This window comes from Ursus arctos, unplaced genomic scaffold, assembly GCF_023065955.2.
Source record: "Ursus arctos isolate Adak ecotype North America unplaced genomic scaffold, UrsArc2.0 scaffold_11, whole genome shotgun sequence".
NCBI classification, from domain to species: Eukaryota; Metazoa; Chordata; class Mammalia; order Carnivora; family Ursidae; genus Ursus; species Ursus arctos.
In genome coordinates, this window is record NW_026622775.1 from 70,591,761 (window position 1) to 70,610,808 (window position 19,048).

Here is a 19,048-nt window from a genome sequence, read left to right on the forward strand (position 1 = left end):
GATCCCATAACGCCGGGGTCACGCCCTGAGCCGAAGGCCCACGCTTAACGACTGCGCCACCCAGGCACCCCCAATATGTCTCTTTATTCTGGTTAAGAGTTGGCTTGTGTATCTTGCTGCTCCCCTGTTGGGGGCATATATATTTATAATTGTCATATCCACTTGTTGGATACATCCTTTAAGAATAATATAGTGCCCATCTGTGTCTCTAACTATAGTCTTTAGTTTAAAATCCAATCTGTCTGATATGAGAATTGCTACCCCAGCTTTCTTTTGAGGTCCATTGGCGTGAAAGATGGTATTCCATCCCTTTACTTTCAGTCTGAATGTATCTTTAGGTTCAAAATGAGTCTCTTGTAGACCACAAATGGATGGGTCATGTCTTTTTATCCAATCTGCAACCCGGTGGCATTATGGGAGCATTTAGGCCATTTACATTGAGACTGAATATTGAGAGATATGATTTTAATGATGCCATGTTGCCAGTAAAGTCTTTGTTTCTATCGATTGTGACTTTCTGTTCTGTATCACTCTTGGGGCCTTTTTACCTTTATAGAACCCCCTTAATATTTCCTGTAGGGCTGGTTTCGTGGTTACGAAATTGGTCAATGACTGATGATTCTGGAAGGTCTTTATTTCTCCATCCATTCTGAATGACAGCCTTGCTGGACAAAGGATCCTTGGCTGCATGTTTTTCTCTGAAAGAGCTTTAAAAAATGACCCCTTCAACCCTTTCTCTCATTCCAGGTCTGTGTATTCAGGTCTGACATAATTCTGATACCTTTGCCTTGGTACATGAGAAATTTCTTTGCCCTGGCCGCTTTCAATACTGTATCCTTGGATCTAATATTTAGAATTGCACTATGACGTGACGTGGCATAGGTTTGTCATGGTTGAGCTTGGGGGAGGTCCTCTCTGCCTCTTGGACATGAATGTTTGTTTTCCTTGCTGGATTAGGGAAGTTTTCAGCTACAATTTGTTCAAATATCTCTTCTAGACCTCTGTTTTTCTCCACCCCCTCGGGGATGCTGATGATTCTGACATTGGAACGTTTCATTGAGTCGGTAATCTCCCGTAACTTACATTCCTGAGCGTGGATTTTTTTAAGTCCTGATTCTATGTTAGCTTTCTCTTCTACTAACCCATCCTCCAATTCGCTGATACGTTCTTCTGCCTCATTCACCCTGGCTGTCAGAGCCTCTAGTTTTGACTACATTTGGCTCATAGAATTTTTAATTTCTGCCAGACTCGCTCTCATTTCCACGCTTAGAGATTCTATATTCTCATTAACATTTTCGTTAATACTTTTTTCAAGTCTACACATCATCTTGACCATTGTTACTCTGAATTCCATTTCTGATAATTTGGTTATATCCATATCCATTAGTTCTGTGGCAGAGGCCACAGACTCATTGTCTTTTCTTTGCTGGGGGGGATTTCTCTTCTCGTCATTCTGATGAGGAGAGGTTGCGGGGTTGTCCAGAGCCCAAATTATTGACCAGGACCCAGGCTGTGCACCCTTGTTTTATAGGGATCTTAGGGATGTGGGCCTCTTGATTTTTCAGCCTGTCTTCTGGGGGAGGGGTGTGCCACGCTGATACTCAGGCAACCCTGTTTGGGTAGAGTCTCCGTGTCCCCTGAGAGGGGAGATGGGGATGGGCACACTGTGAGCGGTATTTCCAGGCTTTTGTTCTCTGGCGGCTTTCCCTGGCGGTTTGCTGTGCCTCTTCTGAGAGTCAGAGCAGCAGTGGCCGAATCTCAGCCTCTGTCTCAGAACAGAGGGATCGCGGACCATTCTCCACTGATGTTCTGGCCACTTTAACTCTGTTTCTGTTGGTGCTGCTCAACCCTGCAGCATCCCGGGATGTGCGCCCCACACCTTGCGTCCCAGCCCCCACTTCTAGGGCCTGCACGTCTCTGTCCTTTGTGTTTCTAATACCGCCAGCCGCCAGCCGCCCCCGCGTGCTCCCGGAGCTCCCTGTCTCAGTCTGCTTCCAGTGAGCACACTGGAGCTCCGTTTCAGTCTGGTGGTGCGCGTTCCCCGGCTCACAGTCTCAGTCTGCTCTCTTGCAGTGCTGGGTCCGTGAGTCTGCTGGTTCCCCCGTGCAGGTGGCTACCGCTTCCCAGTGCCCGAACGCGGCGGCTCCCTCCCCCTTCCGTTTATCTTCCGATATCTGCGTGGTTTCACGGCTCCCCGCTTCGTACCTCAATACTCAGCGCTGGAGATGTTCATTTGTAGAGATCCAGATGTATCTTCCTGCGTCTCAGGCTGATTCCGTGGATGTTCAGGCTGGTCTGGTACCTACCCAACTCGACTCAGGGGACCGGCTGAAAAAGGGGTCCCCTACTCCTCTGCCATCTTAACTCAGAAATGACTAATTCTGCTATTTTTTAAAAAAGATTTTATTTATTTGAGAGAGAGAGCACAAGTGGGGGAGAGGGAGAAGCAGGCTCCCCACCGAGCAGTGAGCCTGATGCAGGACTTGATCGCAGGACTCTGGGATCATGACCTGAGCTGAAGGCAGCTGCTTACCCGACTGAGCCACCCAGGTGTCCCTTTAGTTCTGCTGTTTTAAGCTTATTCCGAAGGCAGCTTTGGGCGACTGGTGGACTCCGCAGTTCAGGGCTGCGGGGATATGTCCATGTAGAGCTCCCAGCACAGGGTACCGCTTACAGTAAGTGTCCTGTGACTGTCACTTGTTACTTTTATTTTCATTACCTGCATTGGCTTGAGCACCTAGGAGCCCACATCATTTCTCCCCCTTTGGCTTTTCCCTACAGGTACTTGTTTCCTGTGGTGTCCTGTAACTTTCTTCTCTTTTATTTGAGTATTATTAACAACAATGTTACATTAGTTTCAGGTGCACAAGGAGTCTCTACGTTATGCGTGCTCACCACCAGTGTAGCTACCATCTATTGCCACACAACACTGTTACAATACCATGGACTAGATTCCCTCTGCTGTATCTTTTATTCCCATGACCTATTCATTCCATGACTGAGCCTGTGTCTCCCAGTTCTCTTCACCCATTTTGCCCATTTCCCACCCACTCCTGCCTCTGGCAACCATCAGCTTGTTCTCTGTATTTATAGGTTTGATTCAGCTTTTAATTTGTGTTATTTTTTAGATTCCACACGTAAGTGAAATCATATGGTATTTGTCTTTCTCTTTCTGACTTATTTCACTTAGCATAATACCCTCTAGTTCCATCCATGTTGTCAAAAATGGCAAGATCTCATTCTTCTTTTTATGGCCAAGCAATACTCCATCGTATATATAGACTGCATCTTCTTTATCCACTCATCTATCGGTGGACATTTGGGTTGCTTCCATAACTTGGCTATTGTAAATAATGCTGCAATAAATATACGGTGCATCTTTTTGCATTAGTATTTTTATTTCCTTTGAGTAAATACCTAGTAGCGGAATTACTGGATAGGAGGGTAGTTCTATTTTTAATTTTTTGAGGAACTTTCATACTGTTTTCCACAGCGGCTGCACGAAATTACATTCCCACCAACAGTATGCAAGGGTTCCTTTTTCTCCTCACCCTTGTCAACACTTGTTATTTCTTGTCTTTTTGGTTTTAGCCATTCTGACAGATGTAAAGTCATATCTCATTGTGGTTTTGATTTTCACTTCCTTGCTGGTTAGTGATGTTCACCGTCTTGTGTCCTCTAATTTGTGACTGTGAGATCGTCCCCCCCAAACTTTACTGAATTGTAATTTACAAATAAAATTCTAATATACTTAAAGTATACAAAGTGATGATCTGATATATATATATAGCAAATGCTTAAGATCTTTCCTTTTATCTAATTTCAAGTATATGATAAAGTATAATCACCATGCTATACATTAGATCCTGAGAACTTACTCATCTTATAACTTTTACCAATCTCTCCCCATTTTCTCATTTCCCTATCCCCTGGTTCCTGGCAACCATCATTGTACTCTGTTTCTCTGAGTTCAACTATTTTTTTTTAATTCCACATAGAAGCAATATCAAACAGTATTTGTCTTTCTCTCTCTGACATACTTCATTTGGTGTAATGCTCTCCAGGATTACCCAAGTTGTTGCAAATGGCAGGATATCCTTACTTTTTAAAGGCTGAATAATATTCCATCGTATATTTATACCACATTTTCTTTATCCATTCATCTGTCAGTGGAGACATAGCTTATTTCCATATCTTTGCTATTGTGAGTAATGCTGCCAGGGATCAAAAGTACAGAGTCTGAAATCATTTCTTTAGTGCTTTATCTGTAGGAATTCTTTGACATCTAAGTTTGAATTATGTTCCTCCAGAGAGGGTCTGTGTGTTTGTGTTTTCCAAGCAAAACCACTTTAAAATAAATTTTTTTGTTGTGGTATCTCACAGCTGGTACAAGTTTCAGATCCCAATCCATGTGAGGGCCATTTTTTAATTAGGAATTTTTTTTAAAAAGATTTTATTCATTCATTTTTGTGAAAGAGAGAGAGAGAGAGCGAGCACACGAGTTGGGGGGAGGGGCAGAGGGAGAAGTAGGCTCCCCACCGAGCAGGTAGCCTGATGCAGGACTTGATCCCAGGACCCTGGGATCATGACCCAAGCTGAAGGCAGATGCTTAACTGACTGAGCCCCCCAGGCGCCCTGATTAGAAACTACCAGAGCAGAGATGGACAGGAATCCCTACCATCTCCAGGTGTGGGGTAGATTTATTTAGGCCATAGAAGTGTCCCAGCTTTGCGACAGAGTCTTTCAGCTGCCTCTCGTTCCTCTTGAGTACAGACTTGGTCTCTTAAGCTCCTTACCCTCACATCTGTCATTAAAACCCAAGCTCCTGGCTAATGGAATCATCTGATCACCCCTCACCCCAGGCTTTAGTGGGACTTACCTCCTTAAGATTGGGCTTTCTGATGATTTTTGGCCTTTGAGGATTTTTCTTTCTCCCAGCTCAGGTCTGTATTTATGAAATTAATTTATTATTATTCATCATATTTTTGGTGTTCTTCACTGTGAGAATTTTCTGGACATCTAGACTATTGTATTACCTGAAATGAAAGGTCCTACTGAGTACTCAACGGGAAAATATGACACCACAAGGGCTCCCTTTCTTACAACAGGGACAGAAGGATGCAAATCCGAGGTTTGTGAAGCACTCCCTCCACGAGATGGCTAGGTGGCCAAGCTCTTCCTTTGGGAGTAGGGGGGCGGGGAGGGAGGGAGGTGGGCAACTGGAAGCACCCCCTTGATTAAGAGTGTAGTTGCTTGAATTCCCTGTCACTTATTAACTGTGACCATTAACTCTGAAGTTACTGTGTGACTCTGGGCTGACATCTTTTTTTTTTAATATATATATTTTTTATTATATTATGTTAGTCACCATACAGTACATCCCTGGTTTCTGATGTAAAGTTCGATGATTCATTAGTTGCGTATAACACCCAGTGCACCATGCAATACGTGCCCTCCTTAATACCCATCACCAGTCTATCCCATTCCCCCACCCCCCCTCCCCTCTGAAGCCCTCAGTTTGTTTCTCAGAGTCCATAGTCTCTCATGCTTCATTCCCCCTTCGGATTACCCCCCCTTTCTTTATCCCTTTCTTCCCCTACCGATCTTCCTAGTTCTTATGTTCCATAGATGAGAGAAACCATATGATAATTGTCTTTCCCTGCTTGACTTATTTCACTTAGCATTATCTCCTCCAGTGCCATCCATGTTGCAGCAAATGTTGAGAACTCGTTCTTTCTGATAGCTGAGTAATATTCCATTGTATATATGGACCACATCTTCTTAATCCAGTCATCTTAACCTCAGAAGTCTCTTCCCGTGCAGTGGAAATAATATTTGTGCTACCTGATAGGGCTTTTGGAACATTAAATGCACTTAAGTGCCTAGCATGGTGCCTGGCACATACCAGTATTCAATAAATATTGGCTGCTACTGTTTTATTTCTTTTCTCCCTTGGCTGCTTTGTGGGCATGGTATTTCTCATCATGTGAAAAGGCTGTAGTCTCTACACTGGGTGTCTGGGGACCCAAATCACTGTCTAGCTGTGCGAATTGGGGCATGTCACTCCGTCTTGCTGTACTCTCACATGTAAACACTCTGCTCATCTGTGACCTGAGAGGGTTGCCTACCCGATTTCTAAGCATCTTCCACACTCGTAGTCTGTGATACTAGTAAGAGTGGTGTGAAAGAAGAAGGCAACCCTCAAAACACAGAGTTTTCCCAGGCGGCCCCCAGTGTCCCAACAGGCTGGAGTTCCTGGAGCTGATCTGTAAAAGTTGGGTCTTAGGAATTTAGCAAGCATTTCCCGACAGGAGTAGGTTTTAAGTGGTGGTTAGCTTCCAGGGTTAGCTCATAAACCCAGCTTAATCCACAATGAAGCAGGAACACTGCACATTTGCATTGGAAATGGTAGAAAATAATGCTGTCACAATACTAGTAATTAAACAAAACAGAAAAACAATTCCATTGAATAAGAACTCATTTTTTATTTATCTAGAATCCTGGTGCTTGAGGGAAGCAGGTTAATTTAGAAGAGGTGGAGATCTATGGAAATGTGTCGGGGAGAGCCTGGGCTCTCTTAAGGGATTGTGACTGAAGCTGATGGCATGGCTTCTTTAAATGCCTGATTTTGGTTAAAAGCCCAAGTTTTCCTCCTATTAGCATTGACCTAAGTCCTCCTCTGATGTCTAAGGGTTTGGATGTAGCAGTGGAAAGTGGCAAGGCAGAGACAAGAAGGGAGGCCGGGAGGCAGGAGGCAGGAGTCATCCCAGCATCAGGAGTGTGGCCCTCAGGTGAGCGTTGTTGGGCCTCTGCCGTGTTGGCCCCATAGCAATCATTTTTACAGCTTTTAAATTTTTACTTTATTTTTCTATCTTTATTGAGGTATAAGCGACAAATACGTAAGGTATATGACTTGATGCTTTGAAATAGTATATGTTGTAAAATAATCACTACAATCAAGCTAATGAATGTATCCAACACCTTGCATAGTCGTGTGTGTGTGTGTGTGTGTGTGTGTGTGTGTGTATGTGAACACTTAATATCTACCCTCTTAGCAAATTTCAAGTACAGATCTTCCTTGACTTATGATGGTGGTGTTACATCCTGATAAACCTATTATAGTTGAAAATATCTTAAGTTGAAAATGCACTTAATGCATGTAAGCCAACAAACATCATAGCTCAGCCTCACCTTCCTTAAACAGGCTCAGGACACTTACATCAACCTACAATTGGGCAAAATCATGTAACACAAAGCCTATTTCATAATAAAGTGTTGAGTATCTCATGTAATTTATTGAGAACTGTACTGCAAGTGAAAACAGAGTGGCTGTATGGGTGCAGAATGGCTGTCAGTGTGCCGGGTGTTTACTCTCACGGCTGGCTGCGAGCTGTGCTCACGGCCACTGTCCTGCGTCATGAGAGAGGATCCCAGCCTATCGTGAGCCTGGCAGAAGATTCAAATTCAAAATTTGAAGTACAGTTGCTGCTGAATGAATACTGCTTTTGCACCATAGTAAAGATGAAAAATCATTAAGTCCAACCATTGTAGGTCAAAGACCATCTGTATACTACACAGTAACCACATAACATTTTAAAGGAAAACTTATCTGCCAGGATATTAAAATGTCAAAAAGCTTCCAGATTTCTGGCTCTGGGAAGCCTGGCAACCTGGTCCTCTAGCACTAGCCTTCCACAGGGTGACAGTAGGCTAGGTGCCTACACAACCAGGTCCTCCTTATGTAGTGAAAACATTTTCTTGTTGGCCCCTGTAGGCATTTGAGTTTGAAAATCCCAAGTGATGTAATTTAATAAGAGGAAAGGGATCAAAAAGGATGTCAGTGTGATTATGCATGGCAGAGATGCTCTGAGAGGGAGTCAACTGAAAGAAGTAAGAAAAGATAGAGAGAGAAAAGGGGAGGTGAGTCTTGCGTCTCGAAAGCCAAGAAGTCGGGGTCAGGTGAGACAGTTTGTCCTGTGGCCAGCAGGTGGCCTCGTAGCCCAGCACAGCTTGGTTGTTGAACTGAGGGAGAGGCGGTGTGCGCATGTCTGGTGTACTTCTATGTACATGAGGTTTCCAAGTTAAACATCAGGATCTCCATGCTCGGCGGGCTAGTACTGTTCTCTGAGCCAGATCCTGGGTCCCCAAAGGAAAGACTGTGCCTATATTTCTGATGTGAGGACAATTTGACTGCAGTAATGGCACGTTCTTGATCCCGAGGGTGGACTTGGCTGACCTTGCCGACCAAGGGGGTCTCCTTTCCCTGCATTGTTCCGCGTGGGGCTGTCCACAAGCTCGTGCTGGTTACGGGCCGGGGGACTGCCTTCCTACCACGCACCATTCGATGCTTCCTCTCTGTCCCTGTGTCGCTCAGTAGTTTCAGAGTTGCCACAGCACACCAGACCCCTCCGGGGCATCGTTCCCAACTTTTGGAGTGCACCAGTTCCACCGGGGGGGGGGGCTTGCTAACATGCTGGGGGCCACCTCAGACGTCTTGAAGCACATTCCTGGGGTGCGCTCTGGACATGGGGGCCCTTTGCCTGCATTTTGAGGAAGATCACTCTGGAGACTGGCTGGAAGAAGTTTGGATTAGAGGTTCACGAAAGCCGGTAGCACATAGGGTGGAGACTAGTTAGAGTTTGGGCAAACCCTTTCCTCAGTTTCCCTGTCTATAAAACGAGGGCCACGGGTGGGCTTGTGCCTAGGTGCTCTTCCACCTGTGCAGGCTGGGATCCGATGTCCCCACTGCCTGGTTGAATGATTCCCCAGTTGTGCAGATTCGTGTCTCCTTCTCTCAGACACACTTGTCAGAAGGCTGTGTGGCTGCAGCTGGCCACCTAGGGGCCCCAGAGGGTTACTTCCTGCTGCTCTTGGACCAGGTGTCTCCCCCGCTCTGTCTACAGAAGCTGGGGAAGGGCGAGGAGGGGAGGTTTCTGACTACCAGGGAAGAGTCTGCATCATGGCCTTTCTGCTTCGTGACGGCCGTTTTCCTCTGGGAGCTTATGCTGCAGGGCTCTGGTGCGGAAGGAGGCTGTGTCTGAGGGGTGGCGCAACCCAGACCCCGCAGGGGCTGCTCCTGGGGGAACGTGACAGGCAGCTCTTGATGCCTGTCTAGGCCCCTTTGCCCTAGGGTTCGCCTCCAGCTCATGGTATGGAGGTCTTGTGGACCGATCGTGACTCCCTCAAACTTACTTTGGACCCCTGACTCTCAATGTGACTGTATTTGGAGATAGGGCCTTTAGGGAAGTAATTAAGGTTAAATGAGGTCATAGGGTAGAGCTCTAATGGGTAGGACTGGTGTCGTTATAAAAAGAGGAAGAGACAGGCGTGCATTCGCGTGTGTGCGCTCTCCCTCCCCCTTCCTCACCTCCCCCACCCTCCCCGCAGGAGCACAGAGGAAAGGCCAGGGACGACACAGCGACAAGGTGGCCGTCTGTAAGCCAAGGAAGAGAGATCTCAGCAGAAACCCACCTTGCCAACATGTGGGTCCCAGACTTCTAGCCTCAAGAACGGGGTCAAAACAAACGCGTGCTGTTGAGCCGCGCAGTCTCGGGCATTCTGTCAGGGAGTGTCTGAGCTAGGGCGGCGGGGAGCTCTCGGCACTCATCCCCCGGCAGGAAGTGCATTTGTGCATCATGGATTTTCATCAAGGAGGAGCCTTCACATCTGTTTGGGCTTCAGGGGCTCACAACAAGGTCGCTGTGGGTCTCGGCAGAGGGCGCAGGCGCCTGAGCCACTCCCACAAGTGACTACTCTGGGGTACGAAACATAAAAGCCCGAGAGGTCGGGTGGCGTCCGGGGTTGCCTGGTGTGCACGTGGCTGTGGGGCTGCTCGGCGTGTGGGGGTTTGAGGACACTGAGTGTGCGTGTGCGTGTGAGCTGCCGCTTAGGGGCCTGCACGTGAGCTGTGGCGTGCGCGTGGGTTTGTCACCGCGTACGTTTGTCACCGCGTACGTTCACGTACACATCAAAGACTAGATGTGGCACCTGGAACCTGGTCGAAGCGAAACTTTTGCTTCTCAGCTTCACCGTGTTTGGAAGATCCTTCATCTCTTCCTCTGTGAAACAGAGACTAGAGCTGTTTCCCAGAGGTGAGTGGTGAGCCCACAGGGCCGCAGTGGGGAACCCCCGGGGAGCCGGTAGCCACTTCTCTCCCCAGAGGCTCTGTGGCCTGCCCCGCTCTCTGCTTCTGGAACCCCAGACAGGAGGCGTGTGCACAGGCCAAGTGTCTTCTGCCAGGCCCGGGCTCCCAGGGCTGGTGCCGCTCTCCATTTCTCACTCCCCCCTGTGTGCCCGAACCTGGCTCACACTGGCTATTCCACAATTAGTTCTGAATATATAAATGAATGAATGGTCCGTGTAGACACTCGGCACCCAGTTACTGGATGGATGAGGTGCCTTGCGGGCCCAGTGAACCCAGCTTCTTGTCAGCTGGGGCAGAGATGGGGGGATCAAGAGGGGACCTGACGTTTCTCAAGTAGTCGCCTGCTGAGAACAAAGCTCATCTACCCCCATGGGGAAGCAGGGAAGGGAAAGGAAGCTCTCTGAGGATGTGTTTGAGCTTGCTGGTGTCCCCAGCGCCAATAAGTCGAAAAGCAGATGATTGGCGAACAGTCATCGCTCTGCTACGTGGTCCTTACCAGCCTTGGTTTGTGGAACGGCTGCTATGTGCCAGACACCATGCTGGGGGCCGGGGCTAAAATCACGACCCGCACTGGCCAGTAATTATCTCACAAGACGCCATCACCTCATTTAATCTTTAGAACAGCTGTGTGGGGACTAGGTGAACTGTTGCTCAGGAAAAGGGTTTATAAACTGTAGAGTGCTATAAAATGTCAGGATTGCTGTGAGGACGATTAGTTTTCTTCCCCCACGTCTGCAGCTTGCCCGGCAGCCGCCCAGCGTAGCGTTGGCACCCACCTTGCCTGTCTCCTTCCTGGCTAATTGGGGAGGCTCTCCAGGCCTGATTTATGCGGACACTCACACATTCTCCCACTGAACATTATTCTAATCAGACACCTCATTATTGGAAGCCTGCCTCCTCGGGCTGCCTGGACAGGGTTATTACAGGATATTATACAGACCATTTGCATGGCCACCTTCAGGTCATTTCCATCACTTTAAGCTACTTACAGGCCCATTTTCTTCCCCATAATATTTGCCTAATTCGATTACTCCACGGCCTCAGCCGGCTCAAAATGGAATCAGAAGTTACACCTGGGAGCAAAGTCAACTGGATCCCGACACACCCTCAGTACGTGGGGCCTACCTGTCACAGCGAGGCTTCCAGATCTGAGGGGGGGCTGAGGAGCCTGGTGAGGGGGGCTGGGCAGGGAAAGGACAGCTTGCCAGGTAGACCAACACTCTATAGTTCCGGATGATGCAAAGGGTCCTTTCCTAGTCCCTGAGTTCATCCTTTGTAAATTCATTCAGAGCCCCCTTTACTTCTCCATCATCAACCTCATCATACTTGGTCGCAACCGATTGTGTAAGGTCTGTTTTCCTGCTGGAGAGAAAGCTATGTGAGGGCAAGGCCTCGGTTTATCTCCTCGATCTTTGCGTCCACCAGATAGCACAGCACCCAGGGATAATAACCCACCAGTGAACACATGCGTCCTTGCTGATTGCCTGATTGAATGAAGGGGTCCTTCATTGCTTTCAGCCTTCTCCGCGAGCTTTGTATCTGTGATTCAGCGTCGAGGTCCCTATTTCCGTTGTATTCTTCGTGCCCCCCGGTGTCTGGTCATGAAGGGCCCAGTCTGATACTTCCGCTCACGTACTGACTCTGTGTTGGGGAAAGACTGAGCACAGAACTCTAGGGTAGTGCTTCTCAACCAGAGGCAGTTTTGTCTCCCAGGAGTCCTTTTGTAACATCTGCAGACGTTTTTGGTGGTCACGAGTGAGGGGAGACTTCTGGCGCCCAGGGGCAGGCCATGATGCTGCTCAACGCGGACAGTGCAAGGACAGGCCCTCTGATGAAGAATGATCCCGCCCAAAATGTCAACAATGCCACGGTGGGGAAATGCTGCCCTAGAGTTAGCCCGGCACATTTCACAGAGGGAAGGACAGCAGGGTGCCCGGTGGTCAGGTGGACTCTTGTGGCATTTGACGGCGTCTTTATAGGACACCTTCTCTCCCCTGTCCCAGTTCAGAATCATGAGTCAGGCAGAAATCAAAACACCTCCTTCATCACCAAGAAGACTGCTGGAGAACGGGGCTTTAGTCTCTTAGCTGAGGGAGACTGGTAATTCTACACTCCTGAGTTGAATTTTTTCATCTCCCTTGAAAAGTGCTCTCATAGGACCTGGCACAGCAGAGAGAGAAAGACGGCACTCACCACACTGCACCAGGCTCACCAGGCCCTCTCCCCACGCCAACAAACTCTTCTGCGTCTGAAATGGCAGCCAGAGCTGCCCGACCCGGATGAGCTGAACATGGAAGCCCCAGCGAGAGCCGAGGATCGGGGGTCTCTCCAGCCGGGGGTCCAACCCAGAGCCACGCCTGTGGTTATGCTGGGAGGACATGGAGCCAGGCCTGGTGTCTGCTCTCTGGCCCTGAGACTCACGGCTCGCCAACCCTTGAGGGTTACACTCCAAATTTGCAAAATAAGGAGGATCATAGGTATTGTTCAGTTTTGTTTTAAAAATTTGGAGTCATTCTTGAAAAAGTGGTTAATGTTCGTATGGGACAGGGCCACGTTGAGTGGGCAGGGCGCTCTTTGAGGGCCACGAGGAGGAGGGTGGCTAGCAGGGGAGCAGAATCATGCACATGTAAGTCCAGACGGGAGCAGCCGGACTCTCATGGGCTTTCCGAGGAGAAGAAAAAGCTCATGCGCTCAGCTCTGGGGGAGCTGCATGTGGAGAAAGGGGCTTTGGATTTGGGCCCAGAAGATGGTAGAAATTTTAAAAGGTAAAAACTTACTATTTTCATTATTCCAAAACCAATATGTGCTCATTTAGAACATTGAGAAAACACAGACACTCCCATTGCCCAGAGAGAATCACTGGTAATGTTTGGCAGCTTGGGTGAAAACGTGCTCACGTCAACCTGCCTTCTGTACTAGTAAACGTGGGATCTCCGCTCGGGCCTCCCCCTCCGCTCGTCCCTGGGGGCTTTACTCACACTCAAAGGGGCACCCTGACCCCAAAGCTGAGCAGAGTGGACGTGGAGAGCCACTGCAGGCTGTGGGGGGGGGCGCGGTTCCTTGCCTGGACTCGAGGGTCGTAGCTCTCACCTCACACACACACCCTTAGACGTTGTATGAGTTTGTAAGGGGTATCATAAATACCGCGAACCGACTGGCTTAAACAAAGAAAGAAAGTTATTTTTTTTTCACAGTTCTGGGGGCTGGAAATCCAAGAGCGAGGTGCTGGCAAGGCCAGCTTCTCCTGAGGCCTCTCTTCTTGGCTTGCCAACGGCCTTTTCTCTGTGTGTCTCTTCCTCTTCTTACAAGGACACCAATCATCTTGGATTAGGGCCTGACCCGTATATATCCTCATTTAACCTTAATTACCTCTTTAAAAGCCTTCTCTCTAGGGGCACCTGGGTGGCACAGCGGTTAAGCGTCTGCCTTCGGCTCAGGGCGTGATCCCGGCGTTACAGGATCGAGCCCCACATCAGGCTCCTCCGCTATGAGCCTGCTTCTTCCTCTCCCACTCCCCCTGCTTGTGTTCCCTCTCTCGCTGGCTGTCTCTATCTCTGTCGAATAAATAAATAAAATCTTAAAAAAGAAAAATAAAAACCTTCTCTCTAAATGCAGTACCATTGTGGGTTAGGGGTTCAACATACATATTTTTGGGAACATAGTTGAGTCCATAAAAGCCGTTTTCCTCCCAAACTCGACAATCCATCAGGGTAGGTATCTAAATGGGCTGTGGAAGCTGATGTTGGGGCCTTGGTGGGGGGGGGCTGCCGAGGTACGTTTGGGAGAGCAGGTCACTGAGGAAGGGGTGTGGCCTGGACTTGCACAGCACCGTGTGAGGCGGCTGGACCTCTGAGAGGGTGGCTTCCATATTCCAGGAGACAGAGCTAAGCTATGTGCTCTCTCTTGGGATCCCTTTCTAAGTCCGGCGTGGAGCGAGTGGAGCTGGTGCCTTGGAGAGACCATGGCGGCTGGGACAATGGGCATCACAGTGTTGCCCGTGAGGGACTAAAGTTTAGTTGCCCCTTCTCCGCCTTTTTGGAATGTATAACCCTCCCAAGGACTTTAGTAGGATCTTCAAAAGGGAGAGGCACCCTCAAAACATGACTAAGATTGAATTTTTTGTCAGACCTGGAGAGTGGGGTCTTGTAGCCAAATTTAGTTGGATGTAGCCAAAGGAGTAACGTGACATTTCTTACAGCAGCGTGCTGTGGAACAAATCCACACCCGTGATACTGGGTGGCGTCACACATGTAACTTTTGTCAGTCCGGTAGATGGACACCGTGCTCTTCTCTGACACGGCCAAGAGGGGAGGAAGCTTGTCCGAGCGGACACTGTGAGGTGCTAAAGACCAATGGGGCAGGGCATCAACAAGGGCCGGCCAGGGCCAGAGGAGGGAAAGGGGACTGAGGGGAACCACACTCTCACCCGCCAGCTCTGTCCCCATTCGGCCAGAGGCTCGGGAGTCATCCTGGCCCCCGTGTGGCTGCCAGGCTTGTGGGGCTGGTGCTGTCAGTGTAAGGACTTAGCAAGGTACACCCGAGCTTGTGTCAGCCGTGGCCTCTTAGCTTATAACCTTCGCTCCTCAGCACGCCTGTACGACCTCACGTACCCGGCCTCTTTGTATTTCGAGAATACGAAAAAAGGGAGAGGCTAATAATACAAGGAACACCTGTTTATCTATCACTCAGTTTTGCTAAATTTTAACATTTGCCATAGTTGCTTCACATTAAAAAAAAAGTTACAGATCCAACAGAAGCCCCCTGAACGCTCCTCCTCCAGATCCCATGCCTGACCTTCTTCTCCAGACGTAACGACTCCTCTGAATTCGGAGTTTATCATCGCACTCATAATTTCAGACTTTGGCTACATACGTACGTTTCCATAAACCGTGTGTAAAGTTGTGCGATTCGGAAGTGCGCACAGGCAGCATTAGGCCGTGCACGTCTTCAACTTGCTCTCCCCCCTCGACAGACTGAAGCTTCGCCCTCTGACTCTTGCAACTCCGGTTCATTCGTTTTACGTGCTCTAGCGTGTTCATTGTGGGACCATAGCAACCCGATCCGTCCATTCTTCTGCCAAGGGACGTTTAGATTTTTTTCCAGTTTTTTCCACTGCTACTCTTGGGCACCTAAGTATTCTTTTGTACAGGGAGACATGGGTGTCCTTATGCCATGGCAAGAGAATTTTTCTAGGATGGACATCGAGGCGTAGAATTTCTGGGTTGTGGAGCACATGCGTCTTCTATTTTACCAAGTAGAACAAAGTTGTTCTTCCAAGAGATCTCCCATCAAACTGCTTGAGAGTACCTGTCTGCCCACCACCGCTTGACATTTCAGACTTAAAAAAGATTTTTATTTTTTTCATTTGGTGAGTATGAAAGAGCATTTCCTTGTTGTTTCAACTTATATTTAAAAAATGGTGAGCGAGGTTGAACATCCTTTTGTGATTAGTGACGTTTGGGTTTCTTCTGTGACTTGCCTACTTGTTTCTTGGGCTCATTTTCCCATTGGGTGGTTTGTCTTTTTCTTCTTGGTGTGTCGGGATTTCCTGCATATTCTGACTACAAATCCACTCTCCGTGGCACACACTGCGGTGTCTGCTCCCAGTCCGTGGTAAAATCTTCTCATTGTTCATGGAGTTGCTGGTTCTACATAGGTCTTTAACGTTTTTTAAATTGAAATGAGCTCCTTTCCCTTTTCTGGAGGCAACAGGAACTTCTCAGGGATGGTGATGGGGTAGAGAAGGGATCTGGGTGCTTGGGGACGGGAGGGTCCTGGCAGGAATGGGGATGCTGTAGGTCTGGGCTGGCAAGGCTCCTTCAGGAGGGGGGCCACATGCTCTCAGACCCCTGGGTGTGTTGTAGGACTGCCCATTGATGGAAGGTGATCCCCCAAAGATCCTTCTGACTAGGGTGACCGTATAATTTTTCATTTAAACTGGGACACTTGTGAGATTGTAAGGGGATGCTATTAATAATTACAGTGGGCCAGTGGAAGTAAACTGGGACCGCCTCAGGCCAACGAGGACTAAGGTCACCCAGCTTCGGGAGTTTGTGTTCCTAGTTCTTTTTTTTTTTTTTTTTTTTTAAAGATTTTATTTATTTATGTGACAGAGAGACAGCCAGCGAGAGAGGGAACACAGCAGGGGGAGTGGGAGAGGAAGAAGCAGGCTCCCAGCAGAGGAGCCCGATGTGGGACTCGATCCCGGAATGCCGGGATCACGCCCTGAGCCGAAGGCAGACGCTTTAACGACTGCGCTACCCAGGTGCCCCTGTGTTCCTAGTTCTTACATTCAGTCTCCCTTTGCTGCTTTCTGCCCGTCTCTACCCACCTCTGTGCCTCCCCTCTTGCTATCGCCCTGAAGGGCTTTGGGGCCCTTTCCCAGCCACCTCAGAGCCTTAATACCACCTCTTCTTTAGCCCATTGGAAAAATACTGTTAGAGAGACCAGTCTCCTGTTGTCCGAATCCTGCTCCACGGAAGCCCCGCTGCCACCAAGGTATACAGTCAACTCTCCTCTGGATTCCTACCGCACTTGCTCTGCATTATTGACCTGGATATTTAGCTTGAAATCTTCATGGGCATTGTCTCCCCCCATTAGCTTGCAAAGCCCTTAAAAATAGGGACATGGATTCCACTTGTCTGCCTCGGTTCTTCCAACCTGTCCCTGCACTGACAGTTCCCCATGCTGTTCTGCCGCTTGGGTTGGGGGAGGGGTCCTTTCTCCTTTAGGGGAGCAGGGTCTTTGTTACGATTCCTCTCTGCGGCACATCATGTTCCTGTGCCCCTTATCATGTCTCATTCACACCTCCATCTTTGCGGCCATCTGCCCCCTCAGTAGGCTGCTGTGGGGGGCAGTTTTCTGGAACCTGGCATGGTAAGTAGCTAGTTCAGCACATCAGCAATGGGAAGTGCATCTTCAGGCTGGAAGATAAGCATATAGTCATAAATGCTGAGCAGAGCCTCTCATTTCAGGGATGCATACATTGTGGCATAATTAAGAGGGAAGGCTCGTCCTTGGGAAAGATTTACAAAAAGGGTTTATAATTGCAAGGACAGAGAATTAGTTTTAAGGCTTCTTGACTTTTGTGATAATCTCTAGGGCTTCTTTATCAATTTGTACCCAGATGCTGTTGCTCTCAAGTCATAAGCAATTGGCTTATATCAGTCTCTCTGGCATCTTGTGGCAGAGCAGAGCCCAGATAGGGTTAGGTGAAGCGTCACTGGTCACAAGTGGTGGATTAGGTTTATTATAATATCCTGACGCAGACTCAGAGGTCTGTAATTGCTTGATATTCCCGGAATATCAAGGGATATTCCCGGGATCTAAGTCTGATACCATGGGACATCTTCCTAGTAGGAGTTAAATTGGCTTTGCAATTGTTGCTTCTTAAGGAAGGAAAACCTAGAAATGGAGTCGCGGGGTGAAGGCTGGAAGCTGTTATTTCCATTTGAGAACGGACACATCACAGATCATACAGACCCTGCTTTGTGGTGGGGGAGGCGGAGGGGTGGCTAACCGTAGCAGCAATGATGGGGTAGTCTGGGAAGGCGACCGTAGGTCCAATTTCACATTTCTCTTGTTTTCCCTTAGGGCACTGACATGTGCAGAAGGTGTGGGCTTTCATGAAAACCTCTTACGAGTTTATTTTTGTTAACACCAAGATCAAGGCAATATCGGAATATGGTTCTCCTCCTGGAGTTCCTGATGCGTGGGAAAGTTCTGAGGGCAGCATGTGGCCTGCATTTTAAGGTCCATAACTCTGGTGCTATTTAGCAAGGGATGATTATTCGCAGGGTCTCTGTGGATTTTGTCTCCATGGGCTTGGGCAAGGTCGAGGAAGAGGGAGGACCTGAGTCACAGCTGGGCTGGTCTGTCCATGTCCTACTGTATTAAATGCCTTGATCATGGGGCACTGCGGTCTCCACAGTCTTCTCAGACCGTGGGGCGTTAGCAGGAGCAATACTCATTGGGTTCATGAAATGTTTCGAGGTCACCTGCTATCCCATGCTTTGTCTTTTCACATTCAGTGACTTAGAGGTATTGATTTATTCAGGTGCTGGGGAGACAGCAATAAGCAGATCAGCCATGGCCTGTGCTCTCCCGGATCGGTGGAGACAGATCTCAATGATCAAGTGTGACATGGCCAAAGAGAGGAAGGGAGGGAAGTGAGGGGCACCTGTTGCAAAGTAGCTTTGGTCCTGACTTTCCTTACCAAGGACAGCTTCTCTGAGGCTATCTGAGGACGTTCGTTCATTGTCTCTAGCTTCTGATGGGGCTGTTCTAATGCAAGCCAGGACTTCTGACTCCTTTTCAAGAAGCGCTGGCCCTGCCCACTCATCTGCTCCCAGAGGGGGTCACCCTGAGGCATGTTGCTGCCGTCAGCAGGCGCACCTTTGCCTTGCAGTCTGGACTGAGCGCTCTGGACCTCAGCGGCTAAGCCGAAGGGCGGTGGGGAGCACTAGGAGCGCAGGCTTACGGATGCTTGAGGGGCCCTGAGCCCAGCTGGTGGCCACCTGGGAGCCACAGCACTGATAAACACGACTGGAAACTCTGCACAAGCTTCTCAAGTGCGCAGCTCGTGGCTCCCTGGCAAGTGAAAATAAAGACCCCTGCAGGGCAGGTGTGGAACAGGGAGCCCTGTAGGTCTCTGCTGGGGCTGGAACGGTGGAGGATCTCAGAGCCATCCTTTCTCTGGAGGGCTCTGCTCTCCCAGCCCTTGAAGCTGCAAGGACGGTGCGGGGGTGGCTGTCTGTGGATGCAGAAGCGGATATCTGGATAGACACTCCCTCAGTCCTGTGGCTCTGCCGGCAGCTGCTGCTGTGCACCGGCCGGCAGGGGCCACTTCCACAGCGCAGGTCCCTCCTGGAACGTCTGCCAGATGGGTTGTCGTAACAATAAAGC